We start from the raw sequence: 16,990 nt of genomic DNA, 5'->3' as shown, positions 1-16,990 counted from the left end.
TTGAATTTTCACCTTCCTTTTCCAAGTGCCCATTGTGAGGCACAGTGTATGGACTCTTCCCCCTGTACACACCTTCGATTCTTTTGGCCATGCCCAGTTTCCTGAAGCTGTGGGCAGGCTGGACACTACTACTGATAAACTACCCTTACTCACCAGCACAGGGAGGCTGAATGATCATACTGCTGTTTTGTTGCTGTGAAGTGGTGCCCCTTAGAACACATTGGCACATTTTCTTCGCTCCTGTTGTATCTCATAAAATGTCATGTATGTCTGTGTGTGCATTATACATTTACACACAGAGACAGATGTGGATAATCATACAGATATACCGATATCATCATAAATGTTGGTGAACTGTATATTCTCATTTTGATGAGCCAGGACTTATGAACACAGCTTCCATAAGAATTAATAGGAGCTGTGTGCATATAATTCTATATCCATCAAGACAAGATGATACCCGATACAAAGCAAATGAAAATCTATGTTCATATCAAACCCTATGGTACAAAGATTGGGGGTTGGCCTTCATTCTTTTGCCCCTTTTGAATCAGTCTCTTAGCTTAAAAAGTATTTCAGCTTGATTCACTAAAAAAGCAGAATAGTCCTTACATACATCTCAGTGTCTTTGCACACTGAGGATTACTATGTCTTCTGCTGTGTATTTCATTTTGGAAAAGTAAAGGAATACCTGAAAGAAAATCTGTACATCTAACCCCAGTGAAAGCATCCTCTTTTTTAGTGTAGCGTACCGTAACATGAAGTTTGCTCTCCCAGCATTATTTGTTTAATAGAAATATTTTCCATACCACCTGGTTCTGGCAGAAAGTCAAAATTTGCATTTATATGAGGTACTTTATCAAATATAACATACAGAAGTCTGTTAAGTACACATTGCATTTTGTTTGTGAGAAAATCTGTTTGTATTTAATATAGTTTTTAAATTAACCTTAATGAAAGCTTCTGAAAATTGTTGTTCTAAGCATTTGAAATATGCAACAAGAACTGGTGGAAGACATAAACATGTTTTCCATTATATGTTATCAGATAGCCCAAAATTACTACAAAGAAGAATGTGGGGCTATGTTAAATTAGAAAGATAAGCAAGCATTTAGTTATAAAGCAAAGGTCTTTAGAAGAGTAAAGCATCTGACAGTTAACCCCAACATTTTATAGTCTCCTGCTCAAAGTAGTTTAGCACTTTCAGACTACAGAAGGGTGTTAGAGCCACCGACATACAAACATGAAAAATAAGGTATTTTTCACAGCAACCTCATGGTTGACTTTTGTTTCATCCCAGATTCATAGACTAGTTGTCCACCAATCACACCATATGTTAAGACCTTAACAAAACAGTGTCCCCTATACTTTGCCTTTTCTTACAGGGTGACATTCAATGTCATGTAGAGAACTGACATGAGGCCAATCACCACTTACGCTCTGCAGCCTGGTGTTAGGGGCAAATTTTACCCTCAGTGTCTTTAGTTATGACAGGTTTCAGAGTAGCAGCCATGTTAGTCTGTATCTGTAAAAAGAAAAGGAGTACTTGTGGCACCTTAGAGACTAACAAATTTATTAGAGCATAAGCTTTTGTGATCTACAGCTCACTTCACTGGATGCTGTAGCTCACAAAAGTTTATGCTCTAATAAATTTGTTAGTCTCTAAGGTGCCACAAGTACTCCTCTTCTTTTTAGTTATGACAGAAGAGCTTCCTGGTTCTCATATGCTCTTCTCTCTTTTTTTAATCACACTGCATGACATATCATTCTGTCTCTTACATCTGTATCATTTCACTACAGTTACTGAGAATGTAATGAAGTGAGTGGGAGCAGAATTTTGGCCCCATGTCCTTTTCCCCTTCTTTTCCATTTATCTCTATTTGAGCACGTTTATGGTAAAGAATAAAAGGGGGCTTTGGAAAGATTGCCAGGTGAAGATGGATAATTTGAGGACATTTCAGATATCATGTGATCATTTAGTCAGATTGCTGGAAGCTTTATTTCCTAAGTACTACAGTGATGAGTAAAGCTGGCCTGGAATTTTTGACCTATCTTGTTTTTGTTGGAAAATGCCAACTTTTTTTAATCATACTGGTTTTGTTGAAAATGTCATTGAGAGGGTTTTTCCAGGCCATGATGGAATTTCTGGTCAAAAGGAGAGAAAGAGATAGAGCCTCACTTTAGAATGGACAATAGCTTTGTGATCAGGTCCTCCAACTCACTTAGTTTACAGGAGACACAGGTTCAAGCCTGAGGTACTCTGTAATGAAAACAAAATCTCAGTGCTTTTTGTGAAACAGAGTTCTTGTTTGCTGGCCAGCTCTAGTTCTGAGTACCTCTCCTATTGTTACAACAATGACAATTATTTATAAAATCAGGCTTTAATTAGCTGGGTGGGTTTTTTTTGTTTTTTGTTTTGTTTTGTTTTTTTGAAATTCTTGCTTCCCAGCACTTGCTGGCACTTTAATACTTGTCAAATAACATTCCCACAATTGGTCCCAGTGAAACCTCTGTTTGGGGAGCAGCTATTATGTAAAACAAGAAAATCTAGAAAGAAGTTCTTGTCTCCTGTGCCATTATGTTGTTGCTCTGGGAGATCTCACAAAGGGCAGTTACTAAATTGTTAGGCTGGCATGTGGGGCCTAATTCCCTTTGTTCCTTTGAAAATCAGTCTTTAAGACCAAAATTCTCAGACTTGGATGCCAAAATTAGGCACTGTGGATAACATTCACTGCTGTCCAGAAGACCATACGCCTATGCACCACTTAAGTCTCACTTAAGCCCTATTTTGAAGGCTACCGTGATGAACAGAGCTTTGCAAGCCATCTGCATAGAAGTGAATTTCAGCCCTAATGGAACAGGAGATCTTCTTTCACCCAATTACTGAGTGCTGAGCACTTGAGAGATCAGGCCATTTCTGTTTTATTTTATTGTTTTGCCTAAATATGGATATAGGAGCCTAACTTTCAGCTAAAGTCTTGCACGCTATAAATTCCAACTTTGAACATGTGCACAGTTTCCATTGAAAGGAATGGTTTTTAATAACTGACTCAAATTCATCTGATCACCTGGATGACGGTAGAATGCCATCGTGAGATATTGTTTTCATGCCTATAGTGCTGCTAGAATTCTGTGTGGGGAAAATCACATAATGCTTGTGCATTTTTTTAAAAAATGAACTTAAAATATTTGGGAAGCTAAACAGACAAGCAGTCCAATCCTATGCCCAGTCACTACATGTAGAACCAAAGAACTCAGAACTTCAAATGAACTCATTTAGACCTTGTGGATTATATGTACAGAAATCTAGATTACAAAACACAAAGCACTGTATACTACATATATAGGCTACAGTTATTAAAGCTGCTTAATGATTAAAGTAATCAATGCCTTTAAAAAATGATGGTGCAGTGGTTTGCAAAGTATGCCTCTGGATTGACAGTTTATGGGTTAAATCCAGATGAGGGTCACTCAAGCCTGGTGTTAGTCTAAATGAGTACAGAATTAATACCGAGAAATCCTTGCAATGAGCTCATCACCTGTCTACTGAGTTGCAGAAATCCTACTTGTAGAGGTTCAGTTTAAACCTGATGTTTACTTGGGTTTACAGTACTTACGTGCTGCTAAACAGGAAGAATGAGGTAGGTAATCTGGCTTTTTATTTCAATTACTACTAATATCCTTAAATTCCTCTGTGTGCTGCTTTTTTTTTTTTTAAGGCATTCTTTTCCCCTGCAATACTAATGTAAACTGGATACTTGTGTTTCTATTATAGGACAGCCAACCAGCTCCGACTTGCAGTGAAAACAGCATTTTAGAATTCTGCATTTTGGAGGTAAATGCAGCAGGCGAATGGCATATTTTCTTCCCCTTTTAAAAGATGTTCTGTTGTATTTGACAACAAAAGTCTGAAGAAGGCTATGAAGAATTTCAGTACGGATCAGAGTTTGCAACGAATTGTTACAATATCCCCTAAATACCCAAAGCAACATTTTCAGTTGATACAGAACAGAGTTTTGAGTGATATCAAAGGGTTAATATAGCCAACACTCAAGGGGAAGAGGGATGAAACATTTTAATACAACATATGCTGTTATTTGTTTAGAACTCTTAAGGTTGATATAAGCTTGATACCATGTACTAAAAGCTAAATTTCCTGCAGAAAATACACTCTTTGTAAGTGTATAATAGCTAAACTCAGACCACTAATAGATTTAACCTTGTATGTTCATAGATAGTTAAAAGTGTTATGGTTTGAAGGTCAACTTCTCTGTCTTACTGTAAAGGAAGGCAAAGAAGGGAATAAATATTAGAAAGAATTAATTCTTCAAAAAGTTTTTACAAATCAAAACCCTGCAGTTTCACACTGAGAACAAAAGAAACATATTAAACACCAAAGTTTATCAAGACAAATTAGGTCCCAGTTTCAAATTTTCTTTAATCTTTTGCATCTGAACGTTTTTTTGCCTCATGCTGTTTTTCCTAGTTAAATGTTAAAATGAATTCTAGCCAATACCATTGACTTCCTCCCTTAAAAATATTGAGACACATAATAAAAAATTAATTACTTCCCCTAATTTCCGTGTGATTCTTTAAAAAGATGTAAAATTCATTTAAAGTAAGTGGTGACTTTGTCTTTGAAGATCACGACAATTAACATGGATCAAAGCTTAGGTTCTGTAACGATGATAGCTTATTAGCATAATGAAATTAAGTTAGAGACAAGAATCTTTAATAGGTACAACAAAAACGCTTTAATAATACTTGAAGAAAATTATGTATTTGCTAGAAGTACAACAGTTTCAGACTTTCTATCCAATTAATAAGTTGTTAATTAACTCCTTTTCCAAACAATGTGCACTTTAAGTTAACATCTGCCTATTGGATAACACTTTCAATGGTACTTTTCTTTTTTTCTTCAGTGTACTGTAGAACTGTAACACTATTTTACGGGGAATGCCTTGTAGGACTATTCCTGTGCTAGGGAAACAGATCCTGTATACAGTAATATGCTTTCTATATTCTAGCCAATTAAAATAAGTGACGGCTTAATTCAAAGACTAGAGGCAGGAATGGGTAACTCCTTAATTATAGCTGCATTGTTTTGGTAGTACATAGTTCTAGGGTTTCTTTACATTTCTAATCTAAATTCCTATTTTCTGCAGTTTATATGACTCTGTAAAATGGCTTTCTCAGCTGACTACTGCCCTGCCTCGACTAAGCTTAGGAACAAATTTATATATATATTTTAAATATATATCTATCATTCTATGGTATAAGACTGTATAGCCATATTTGTAAGATTGTAAATCAATAACTGTTGCTTTTAAAGATGTGGGAATTTTGTTTACAGATAATTCAAAACCAGCTTTATTTATAAAAATAGCAACTTACTAGTCATTCTTCCACAATGTCAGTTAATAATTGGTTTTGGTAGTTTATTTTTTAATTACAATAACACAACATATTTTATTTTAGAGGCTGCAGATTGCATAATAGTTTTGAGGTAAAAAATGTCATAAATGATTTGCAAGTGGATTATACATGACCCTGCACTGACTTAATAGCCTAGAAGCCACAATAGGAATCACTTGAACAATGGTGAAACAATTAAATAGGTCTTTCAAGGTTCCGTCCCCACTCTGAACTCTAGGGTACAGATGTGGGGACCTGCATGAAAAAACCCCTAAGCTTATTTTTACCAGCTTAGGTTAAAACTTCCCCACGGTACAGACTATTTTACCTTTTGTCCCTGGACTTTATTGCTGCCACCACCAAGCGTCTAACAAATATAACAGGGAAAGAGCCCACTTGGAAGCATCTTTCCCCCAAAAATCCGCCCAAGCCCTATACCCCCTTTCCTGGGGAAGGCTTGATAAAAATCCTCACCAATTTGCATAGGTGAACACAGACCCAAACCCTTGGATCTTAAGAACAATGAAAAAGCAATCAGGTTCTTAAAAGAAGAATTTTAATTAAAGAAAAAGTAAAAGAATCACCTCTGTAAAATCAGGATGGTAAATACCTTACAGGGTCATCAGATTCAAAACACAGAGAATCCATCTAGGCTAAACCTTAAGTTACAAAAAGACACAAAAACAGGAATATACATTCCATTCAGCACAACTTATTTTATCATCCATTTAAACAAAACAGAATCTAACACATATCTAACTAGATTGCTTACTGACTTTTTAGGAGTTCTGACCTGCATTCCTGCTCTGGTCCCGGCAAAAGCAACACACAGACAGAGAGAACCCTTTGTTTTCCCCCGCTCCAGCTTTGAAAGTATCTTGTCTCCTCATTGGTCATTTGGGTCAGGAGCCAGCGAGGTTGTCTTAGTTTCTTAACCCTTTACAGGTGAAAGGGTTTTTCCTCTGGCCAGGAGGGATTTAAAGGTGTTTACCCTTCCCTTTATATTTATGACAAGGTCTTATGTGAAACATCAGAATATAAGAACGGCCATACTGGGTCAGACCAAAGGTCCATCTAGCCCAGTATCCTGTCTTCTGACCGTGGCCAATGACAGGTGCCCCAGAGGGAATAAACAGAACAGGTAATCATCAAGTGATCCATCGCGTTGCCCATTCATAGAATCATAGAATATCAGGGTTGGAAGTGACCTCAGGAGGTCATCTAGTCCAACCCCCTGCTCAAAGCAGGACCAATCCCCAACTAAATCATCCCAGCCAGGGCTTTCTCAAGCCTGACCTTAAAAACCTCAAAGGAAGGAGATTCCACCATCTCCCTAGATAATGCATTCCAGTGCTTCACCACCCTCCTAGTGAAAAAGTTTTTCCTAATATCCAACCTAAACCTCCCCCACTGCAACTTGAGACCATTACTCCTTGTTCTGTCATCTGCTATCACTGAGAACAGTCTAGATCCATCCCTTTGGACCCCCCTTTCAGGCAGCTGAAAGCAGCTATCAAATCCCCCCTCACTCTTCTCTTCTGCAGACTAAACAATCCCAGTTCTCTCAGCCTCTCCTCATAAATCATGTGTTCCAGTCCCCTAATCATTTTTGTTGCCCTTCGCTGGCCACTTTCCAGTTTTTCCACATCCTTCTTGTAGTGTGGGGCCCAAAACTGGACACAGTACTCCAGATGAGGCCTCACCAATGTCGAATAGAGGGGAATGATCGCGTCCCTCGATCTGCTGGCAATGCCCCTACTTATACAGCCCAAAATGCCATTAGCCTCCTTGGCAACAAGGGTACACTGTTATCCCATTCCCAGCTTCTAACAAACAGAGGCTAGGGACACCAGCCCTGTCCATCCTGGCTAATAGCCATTGATGGACCTATCCTCCACAAATGCATCTAATTCTTTTTTGAACCCTATTATAACCTTGGCCTTCACAACATCCTCTGGCAAGGAGTTCCATGGGTTGACTGTGTGTTGTGTGGAAAAAAATGCTTCCCTTTGTTTGTTTTAAACCTGCTGTCTCTTCATTTCATTTGGTGGCCCCTAGTTCTTGTGTTATGAAAAGGAGTAAATAACACTTCCTTATTTACTTTCTTGCCACCAGTCATGATTTTATAAACCTCTATCATCTCCCCCCTTAGTCGTCTCTTCTCCAAGCTGAAAAGTCCCAGTCTTATTAATCTCTCCTCATACAGCAGCTGTTCCATACCCCAATCATTTTTGTTGCCCATTTCTGAACCTTTTCCAAGTCCAATATATCTTTTTTGAGATGGGGCGACCACATCTGCATGCAGTAATTCAAAATGTGGGCATACCATGGAGGCAATATGATATTTTCTGTCTTATTATCTATCCCTTTCTTAATCATTCCCAACATTCTATTTGCTTTTTTCACTGCGCTGCACATTGAGTGGATGTTTTCAGAGAACTATCCACAATGACTCCACGATCTCTTTCTTGAGTGGTAACAGCTAATTTGGACACCATCATTTTATACATATAGCTGGGATTATGTTTTCCCATGTGCATTACTTTGCATTAATCAACATTGAATTTCATCGACCATTTTGTTGCCCAGTCAGCCAGTTTTGAGAGATCCTTTTGTAGCCCTTCAAAGTCTGCCTGGGACTTAACTATCTTGAGTAGTTTTGTATCATCTGCAAATTTTGCCACCTCATGGTTTACCTCTTTTTCCAGAGTGAGTTATTATGAGTTATTACACTCTTTTGGATCAAGCATTCATATTTGAACAAATCTCTAATAATAGCAAGTTTTCACTCATTATGCAACAAAAGAACTTATGAGCTGTATTCAGCAATGAAAAATAGGTCTGTTCTCCATGCTACTCAGCTTTACATAGGTGTGTGACAGTTTTTCTTTGTTTGTTTGTTCTTGAATAGCATGGAAACAAGGAATTCTTCTTCTGAACAGAACATTGAATTTTTACTATTTGGTCTATTAAATATACAAAATTTGGGACATTTTATTTACTTGTCAGAAGTAGCAAAGAAAAAAAATCCAATAAAACAGAGAAAGCACCTCCAGGAGCCCTTTTTGTCTGTCATAGTTCTGATGATTCACTGCCCTGTCTCATTTTCATTCTGAATACTCCATGTCACAACCACCAAACTTCTGGAAGAGACTCTCTTGCACACTCAGTAATACTGACTAGATGCTATCAGGCTATTTGCTCTCTCCATGTTGGGATCCATGGAACTGCTCAACAGCAGGAAATGGTGGAGAGGAAGAGCTCCTCTCTACTATAAGTAACTCTCCCTGGATCATAGAATATCAGAGTTGGAAGGGACCTCAGGAGGTCATCTAGTCCAACCCCCTGCTCAAAGCAGGACCAATCCCCAATTTTTGCCCCAGATCCCTAAATGGCCCCCTCAAGGATTGAACTCACAACCCTGGGTTTAGCAGGCCAATGCTCAAACCACTGAGCTATCCCTCCCCCCAACTGGCCCCCTTGGAGCTGCTGCAATCAAAGTCTTTGGGGACGGAGGAGGGAATGAATCAGGAGGGAAGATTCCCATTTCCAATTGCTAGCCTTCATCACAAAGCTATCTCTAAGCATTTCTGTACCAGGCATAACCACAGGGCTAAGATTTGGCCCTATATGTGGTATTCATTTTCACTCCCTTAAAAATATCAGTTAAAAACAAATACCGCTGTGAGTAAAAGATAGGGAGGCTTTAAAATGATACCTAATTTAATTGGCAGAAATATTTTTATTAGCAATGGAGAAAGAAATTGCAGAGAACCATATTAAAAGATCAGTTCACCAATACATTGCACTTACTATGACGCATTTTATTTGAGATCCTCAAAATCACTTTCCAAACATTAACTAAGTAAGCCTAACAAGCCCATGGAACGGGCAAAAAATATGAGAAGAACTTTACCTGCTGCTGAAATTCAGCCCCTTTGGGGTAGTACACAAGAACTGATTAACAGCTCTTGGAAAAACTACCCAATTTAAGGCAGGCAGTGAAGATAAACACTACGATTTCAAGTTAGAATATGATTAAACAACTCTACTCTGATGAAAACTGTCATGGGATTTCTGTTAGTCATAAGGTGTAAGGGCCTCCATTTTACATCTTCTGTGAAAGATTGCACCTCAACCTCCCAAGTGCTAGAGACCATGCCTGGATGTAGTCGCTGATATGTAAGTGCGTTACATATCAATTTTATTCTGTATTTTTACCTGAGCTGGATTTAATTCCAGGTGAATCTAAATTCTCATTTCTATCTAAAGGACCATTGCAGTGGGTCGTCAATTTAGTGTTTCCTTAGAATTTAAATACTTTCCCCCAGGATAACATCAGGAATAATGATGTTGATAAATACAGTGGTTTAAAGACATTCAGTACTGTGCTTCCGTTGTTCACACAAAGGTTTTATTTTTGGCCAGTAGAATAAGTTTGCCTTGCTTAGCTTTTCCTGCCTTAGGAGTTCATCTCTAAAGTCTTATTCCTGCTACTGCACGTAATGCTTCAGGGCTAGATTCTGCCATTGGCTCTATATGCAGTGATGTCAGCAAACATGATGCATGGTACACACATATGAGGGCAGAATTTGGCCATTGAGAAACAGCTCTGTGACATGCTTAAAATAATAGTGTGATACTTTAAATTGCAAGTCTTGCTTCAAATTAGCTCTGCAGAACTGAAAAATGGTTTAGGTCTATTTTCATTGACTATTCCCTTTGAAATAACACCCTTTCCCTGTTCATTTGTTGTTGTTACTCCAAGCTTTCTGTGCTGTCTCTCAGTTGTGTCCTGGATTTGAATGTCCCCTGATGCCCCTTTTCTTTTAATATTGCTCTTCTTGTCTGTTTTCAGAATAATTTATGGTTCACACTTCATTCACATGTTTTCCTAACTGTATGAGTAAAAACAAGCACAAGTTGCCTTGTCTCAAATTTCACAAATGAGCAGAAGAATGTTCCCTCTTTTATAACCTGTGGTGCAGTTTCACAAACTTTTTCCATCAGCAGTCTTGAAAGATGTGCATCATAGTGGAAAGATGTGAGCAGTAACCCCAAAGATTCACACAGAACATTTAAAAGGCAGGAAAACACAAGAAGGTAGGAGAGCAATAGCAACTATTTCTCCCTCTATCTAGATGCCTCATTTTTGGAAGAGTGGCTGTCTTGCTTTCAGAGAGGTCATACTTCCCAAAACGCTAATTAAAGGTTCCAAATGGTAGCTCTGCAATCCTAGATGGTGACTGCAGGGCTGCTTCTCAGTAGGACTGTGCATAACTCAGAGGTTTAAGCTAACAGGATTACAGGAGAATACTTTCTTCATTTTCAGGTAATGTGGATGTAAGGGGACTCGTCCCTCTACAGGGTGGTGGGGCACCACACTGCCTCGCTACACACTCTTGGCTGTGTTGGGAAATACCCAGTCTATGGCCCAGACCTTCAGGCAGGGCCCTGCAAGCAGTACAATATAAGCCCGGGCCCTGGGTCAGGGCAGGTAGCAAACAAACAGTCAGAAGCTCAGGCTCTCAGGCAGGGACTGAGCAAATAGTTCAATAGCAAACCTCAGGCTCCTGGCTCTGAGCGACTAGGGAGAGAGGGAGACTGCCACCTGCGAGGTGGGTGGCAGGGGGGGATGCAGGCCCACCCACTCCACTGCCTCCCAGCCCAGGGCCCTAGCAGCAGCAGAAGACCTGCTGCTTTGTCAGTGGGGATCCTGGCCACAACACACTGACATTGGCTCTGGCAGTGCTGCAGCCTAACTAGGGTCGGCTGTCCCGGGGCTACTTCCAGACTCTCCCTCATAGGGTACCTGGGTCAGGGTTGTGTCCTCGGAGGGTTCCAGCACCATGGGTTCCTCTGGGTAGCTGGCAACAGGTAGGCTTGGCAGCTTCTCTGGGTAGCTGGTGATGGGTTGGCTTGGCAGGTCCTCTGGGTAGCTGGCGACGGGTAGGCTTGGCAGCTCCTCTGTTCGCCAATCAGCATTAGGCATTGGCCGGTCCGGTCAGTCCTTGGGTCGACCGCTTATTGCTGGGGTCTCCCAAGCCGGAGCCAGGCCACAGGCATCTGTCCTCTCCGGCGGCTGCCACCTGAGTGAGCTCTGGGGTTGGGATTTTATACTTCCTGTCCTGCACCTTGACCTCTGGGGGGGGCAGGCGCAGGATCCACTGGCTCCGCCCACTTTGGTGTCTGGGGAGGTTCTTCCCTCTGCGGGGTGGTGGCGCACCACACCGCCTCGCTACAGTGGGTTTGCAAGCTCTTAGATTCATTTGCAGTTTGGTGATTGTTTGAATGCAAATCCGCCTGTCAAACTGTTGAATTTCACCACCATTCATGTCAGAACCATGAGCTTCCCATGGTTTGAACACAAAGCCATAAATCAGCACAAGTTCACTGAAAACTGCCTTAACACCAAATATTTACCTACCATGGATGGTCATAACTGATGGCATCCCTCATAGCTGCTCTTTTTTTACCCGTGACTTTGGAAGCTGCCTCTCTGATTTCTGCAGAAGGCAGCATTTAAAACCATTTGTATTAATAAAAGATCACACACAATTTAGAACAAGTAGAAAAGTGACATCTCACTTTAAAAATACTTGATCCTGAGATGCAAGTCCTAGAGAAGTTTGTACATATGCCTGAGAGACTGTTGGGGACGGTATTCCTACAGCAAGAAGTGATGGTTGGACTGAGCATGACAGTAGTATAGCCCCAACTACAGCTTTTCAGACCGATATGAATGCAAGGTCTCTGCCTGAAAGAGTTTACAGAATAATGTTCAGGAGTGGGGAAGGCAAGCAATAAAGAGGAGAACAATTGAATAAGGGAATTAGGCACTTGATCCAAAGCCCATTGAAGTCACTGGAAAGATATTCTGCTGTCCTTGGGTGCACATATGAAACTGGAGAAAAGCCTGTTGAAAGTCTTTGGGTTAAGTTTAGAGGTAAGAGCAACAAGGCTGATGTCGTGGTGGGCATCTGCTATAGACCACCAGACCAGGAGGATGAGGTAGACAAGGCTTTCTTCAGACAACTAACAAAAGTTTCCAGATCACAGGCCCTAGTTTTCATGGGGGACTTCAATCACCCTGACATCTTCTGGGAGAGCAATACAGCAGTGCACAGACAATCCAGGAAGTTTTTGGAGAATTTTGGGGACAACTTCCTGGTGCAAGTGCTGGAGGAACTAGGAACCGTGCTCCTCTTGACCTGCTGCTCACAAACAGGGAAGAATTGTGAGGGGAAGTAGAAGTTGGTCACAACCTGGGCAGCAGTGACCACAAGATGGTCGAGTTCAGGATCCTGACAAAAGGAAGAAAGGAGAGCAGCAGAATATGGCCCCTGGACTTCAGAAAAGCAGACTTTGACTCCCTCAGGGAACTGATGGGCAGGGTCCCCTGCGAGGCTAATTTGAGGGGGAAAGGACTCAGGGAGAGCTAGCAGTATTTTAAAGAAGTCTTATTGAGAGTGCAGGAACAAACCATCCTGATGTGCAGAAAGAACAACAAATATGGCAGGTGACCAGCTTGGCTTAAGAGTGAAATCTTCAGTGATCTTAAACACAAAAAGGAAGCTTACAAGAAGTGGAAACTTGGACAGATGACTAAGAAGGAGTATAAAAATATTGCTCGAGCATGCAGAGGAGTAATCAGGAAGGCAAAGGCACAATTGGAGTTGCAACTAGCAAGGGATGTGAAGGGTAACAAGAAGGGTTTCTACAGGTATGTTAGCAACAAGAAGATGATCAGGGAAAATGTGGGACCCTTACTGAATGGGGGAGGCAACCTAGTGACAAATGAAGTACTCAATGCTTTTTTTGCCTCGGTCCTCACAGACAAGGTCAGCTCCCAGACTACTGCACTGGGCAGCACAGTATGGGGAGGAGGTGAACAGCCCTCAGTGGTGAAAGAACAGGTTAAGGCCTATTTAGAAAAGCTGGACATGCACAAGTCCATGGGTCTGTATCTAATGCATCCAAGGGTGCTGAGGGAGTTGGCTGATGTGATTGCAGAGCCATTGGCCATTGGCTTTGAAAACTCATGGCAACCGGGGGATGTCCTGGATGGTTGGAAAAAGGCAAATATAGTGCCCATCTTTAAAAAGGTGAAGGAGGAGAATCTGGCAAACTACAGATTAGTCAGCCTCACCTCAGACCCTAGAAAAATCATTCTCAAAGAATCTATTTTGAAGCACTTGGGGGAGAGGAAGGTGATCAGGAACAGTCAACATGGATTCACCAAGGACAAGTCATGCCTGACCAACCTGATTGCCTTCTATGATTAGATAACTGGCTCTGTGGATATGGGGAAAGTGGTGGATGTGATATATCTTGACTTTAGCAAAGCTTTTGATATGGTCTCCCACAGTTTTCTTCCCAGCAAGTTAAAAAAGTATGGATTGGATGAATGGATGATAAGGATAGAAAGCTGGCTAGATCACTGGGCTCAATGGGTAGTGATCGATGGCTCGATGTCTAGTTGGCAGCCGGTATCACACGGAATTCCCAGGGGTCGGTCCTGTGCCTGGTTTTGTTCAACATCTTCATTAATGATCTGGATGATGGGATGGATTGCACCCTCAGCAAGTTTGCAGATGACACGAAGCTGGGGGGAGATGTAGATACGCTGGAGGGTAGGGATAGGGTCCAGAGTGACCTAGACAAATTGGAGGATTAGGCCAAAAGAAATCTGATGAGCTTCAACAAGGACAGAGTCCTGCACTTACAATGGAAGAATCCCATGCACTGCTACAGGCTAGGGACCGACTGGGTAAGTGGCAGTTCTGCAGAAAAGGACCTGGAGATTACAGTGGACAAGAAGCTGGATATGAGTCAACAGTGTGAGCTTGTTGCCAAGAAGGCTAACAGCATATTGGGCTGCATTACTAGGAGCGTGGCCAGCATATCAAGAGAAGTGATTGTTCCCCTCTATTCAGCACAGGTGAGGCCACATCTGGAGTATTGCATCCAGTTCCCCCACCCCCCACTACAGAAGGGATGTGGACAAATTGGAGAGAGTCCAGCAGAGGGCAATGAAAATGATTAGGGGGCTGGGGCACGTGACTTATGAGGAGAGGCTGAGAGAACTGGGCTTGTTTAGTCTGCAGAAGAGAAGAGTGAGGGGGGATTTGATAGCAGCCTTCAACTACCTGAAAGGGGGTTCCAAAGACGATGGAGCTGGGCTGTTCTCAGTGGTGGCAGATGACAGAACAAGAAGCAATGGTTTCAAGTTGCAGTGGAGGAGATCTAGGTTGGATATTAGGAAAAACTATTTCACTAGGGTGGTGAAGCACTGGAATGGGTTACCTAGGGAGGTGGTGACCTCTCCATCCTTAGAGGTTTTTAAAGCCTCGCTTGACAAAGCCCAGGCTGGGATGATTTAGTTGGGGTTGGTCCTGCTTTAAGCAGGGGATTGGACTAGAGGACTTCCTGATGTCTCTTCCAACCCTAATCTTCTGTGATTCTATATGATGTTCTTAAGCAGCTGGTTTGAGTGGAGTACTTCTGCTGCTGGTCTTCCACTTTATTTCTTTACATTCTCTTCCATGGTGCACTGTATACTTATCATTAATTATGTGAATTATAGTAGCACCTAGAAATCCCAGCTGAGATCATGACGCTATTGTTCTGGGTACTGTACAAACATATAGTAAGAGGATCCTGCCCTGATGAGTTTACAATCTAGATGGATAAGAGGTATGAGTGGTAAAACTTGGAAACCTCAGAGAGAGCTGAAGATACCTGCCAAGGTCACACAGCAATTCCACGATAGAGTCAAGAATAGAACCCATTTCTCCTGACTCACAGCCCAGGACTCTATCCATTAGACTATGCTGCTTTTCTTCATCATACAGCTTTCCTGAGCACGCACATTCACTCCTCAAGCTGCTGATCTTCCATCAGAATCAAGAATATGGTTGATTGTTTCTTTTACACCTTCTTCATTTGTCATTTAAGATTTTCAGAATATCAAGAATCTTTGCATCTGCCTCACTATATTGACCTTAATCAAGTTGTTGGACTCTAAACTTGGCACAGATGTTATTACTATGAATTTAACTTTGTATAACAAGATAATTAGTAGTGCCATATGCCTGCTATATTTTATGAGCTTGTAGTTCATAATGAATGTCCATGCCTAATGCTTTGACACAGGTAAATTCATGTTTAGGAAAGCTATTAAGTTTACTAAACTTTATTACTGCATTTTTACTAAAATTATCTGCAACAACTGGGGTGTTGTAATTTTCACAGTTGATCTTCCCACACACACTTCTGTTTTTGGTCTGAGGACAGAAACGTGGTGTCCCATACCTTCCAGATTCATAGCTTTTAGGGTTAGAAGCAATAGATTATCTAATCTGACCTCCTGTATAACACAGATCATAGAATTTCATCCAAGATTTCTTTGTCTTTCTTAAATCATACAAAATAATAAATCAAACATTTCTGAGACTTATCAGTAAATAACTAGATCCTGGGATCTCAATATATTTATAAGACTTTTCACAGGTATCAGACTTCAGTGGACAACTTGATCAAAATTAACTTTCATGAATATGGACTGGGGATTGTTCAGTACCTAAATTCTGTAGCAAATTCTATGCTGCTCCATAACAAATATGTTACCATTTAAAAATTATAAACAAATCACAAAAAGCAGTAAAAAAAAATTGGGGCTCTAATTGATCATTCCCCTAAGATTTCCCAGCACACAGAAGACCTCTGGCATGGAGAAAAAAATCACTTTGTGCCTTAGATCTGGCCCCCATTTTCCCAGACTCTGAAAATAACTCTCCATGCAATCTATAACCCGCCTTTGGGGAGGGACCGCGTCAGGTTCAGGATGGTATGAACTGAGTGGGGCCAGTAGGACTCACACATCATCTGGGCCCCCAGAACACCCATCAAAAAAGGCAATGGGAATTTAATGGGTCTAAGTCTGCAGGAATTGTTCTTAGGCCTCTTAATGATGGGAAAGTCTATTTGTAGTCAGAAGGGCATGTTCTCTTCCGCATTCTGCCAAAGTACTGAAGCTTAGAGTTGCAATAGCCTCTTCAGCTCTGGTGAAAGGAGAGTGAGAAATCAGGATCCACAGAAGACTACTCATAAGAGAAAAAAGTTCAGTTGAATGAGATCCCTGTCCCATTAGCAGTTCCAGAGATCCCAGTGGGAAAGAGTATGGAGTTGTGCCGTCATTTAGCCAGAGCCATACAGAGAGCAGAAGGCTTCAGAGCTAGCAGAGAGACACAGGGCTTCTACACAAATGGCCTGGCCTGTTAGAGATTTCCCCAGCACCCACTCTGCCTGCTCTGCCACCTCCACCCTTGAAGGGAGAATTCAGGCAAAAAATCCATAAGGGGTTCCTTTCAGGGTTTTCCCTCTCCTGCAGACCAATAGTGCTCAGGGAGTTTTAACTTATCTGGGAAGACACTGACTTTCCTTGCCAAAGAAGAAATCTTTTTAGTATGATACACATAAGTGAAAGGCAGGAAGATCAGAAATACAAGAAGGAAAACATGAGGACTTGAAATTCACATTAAACCCTCTAAGGATTAAATCATCTTGTGCAGAT

This window comes from Chelonia mydas, chromosome 11, assembly GCF_015237465.2.
Source record: "Chelonia mydas isolate rCheMyd1 chromosome 11, rCheMyd1.pri.v2, whole genome shotgun sequence".
NCBI lineage: Eukaryota > Metazoa > Chordata > Testudines > Cheloniidae > Chelonia > Chelonia mydas.
Note: the sequence above shows the minus strand (reverse complement) of the source record.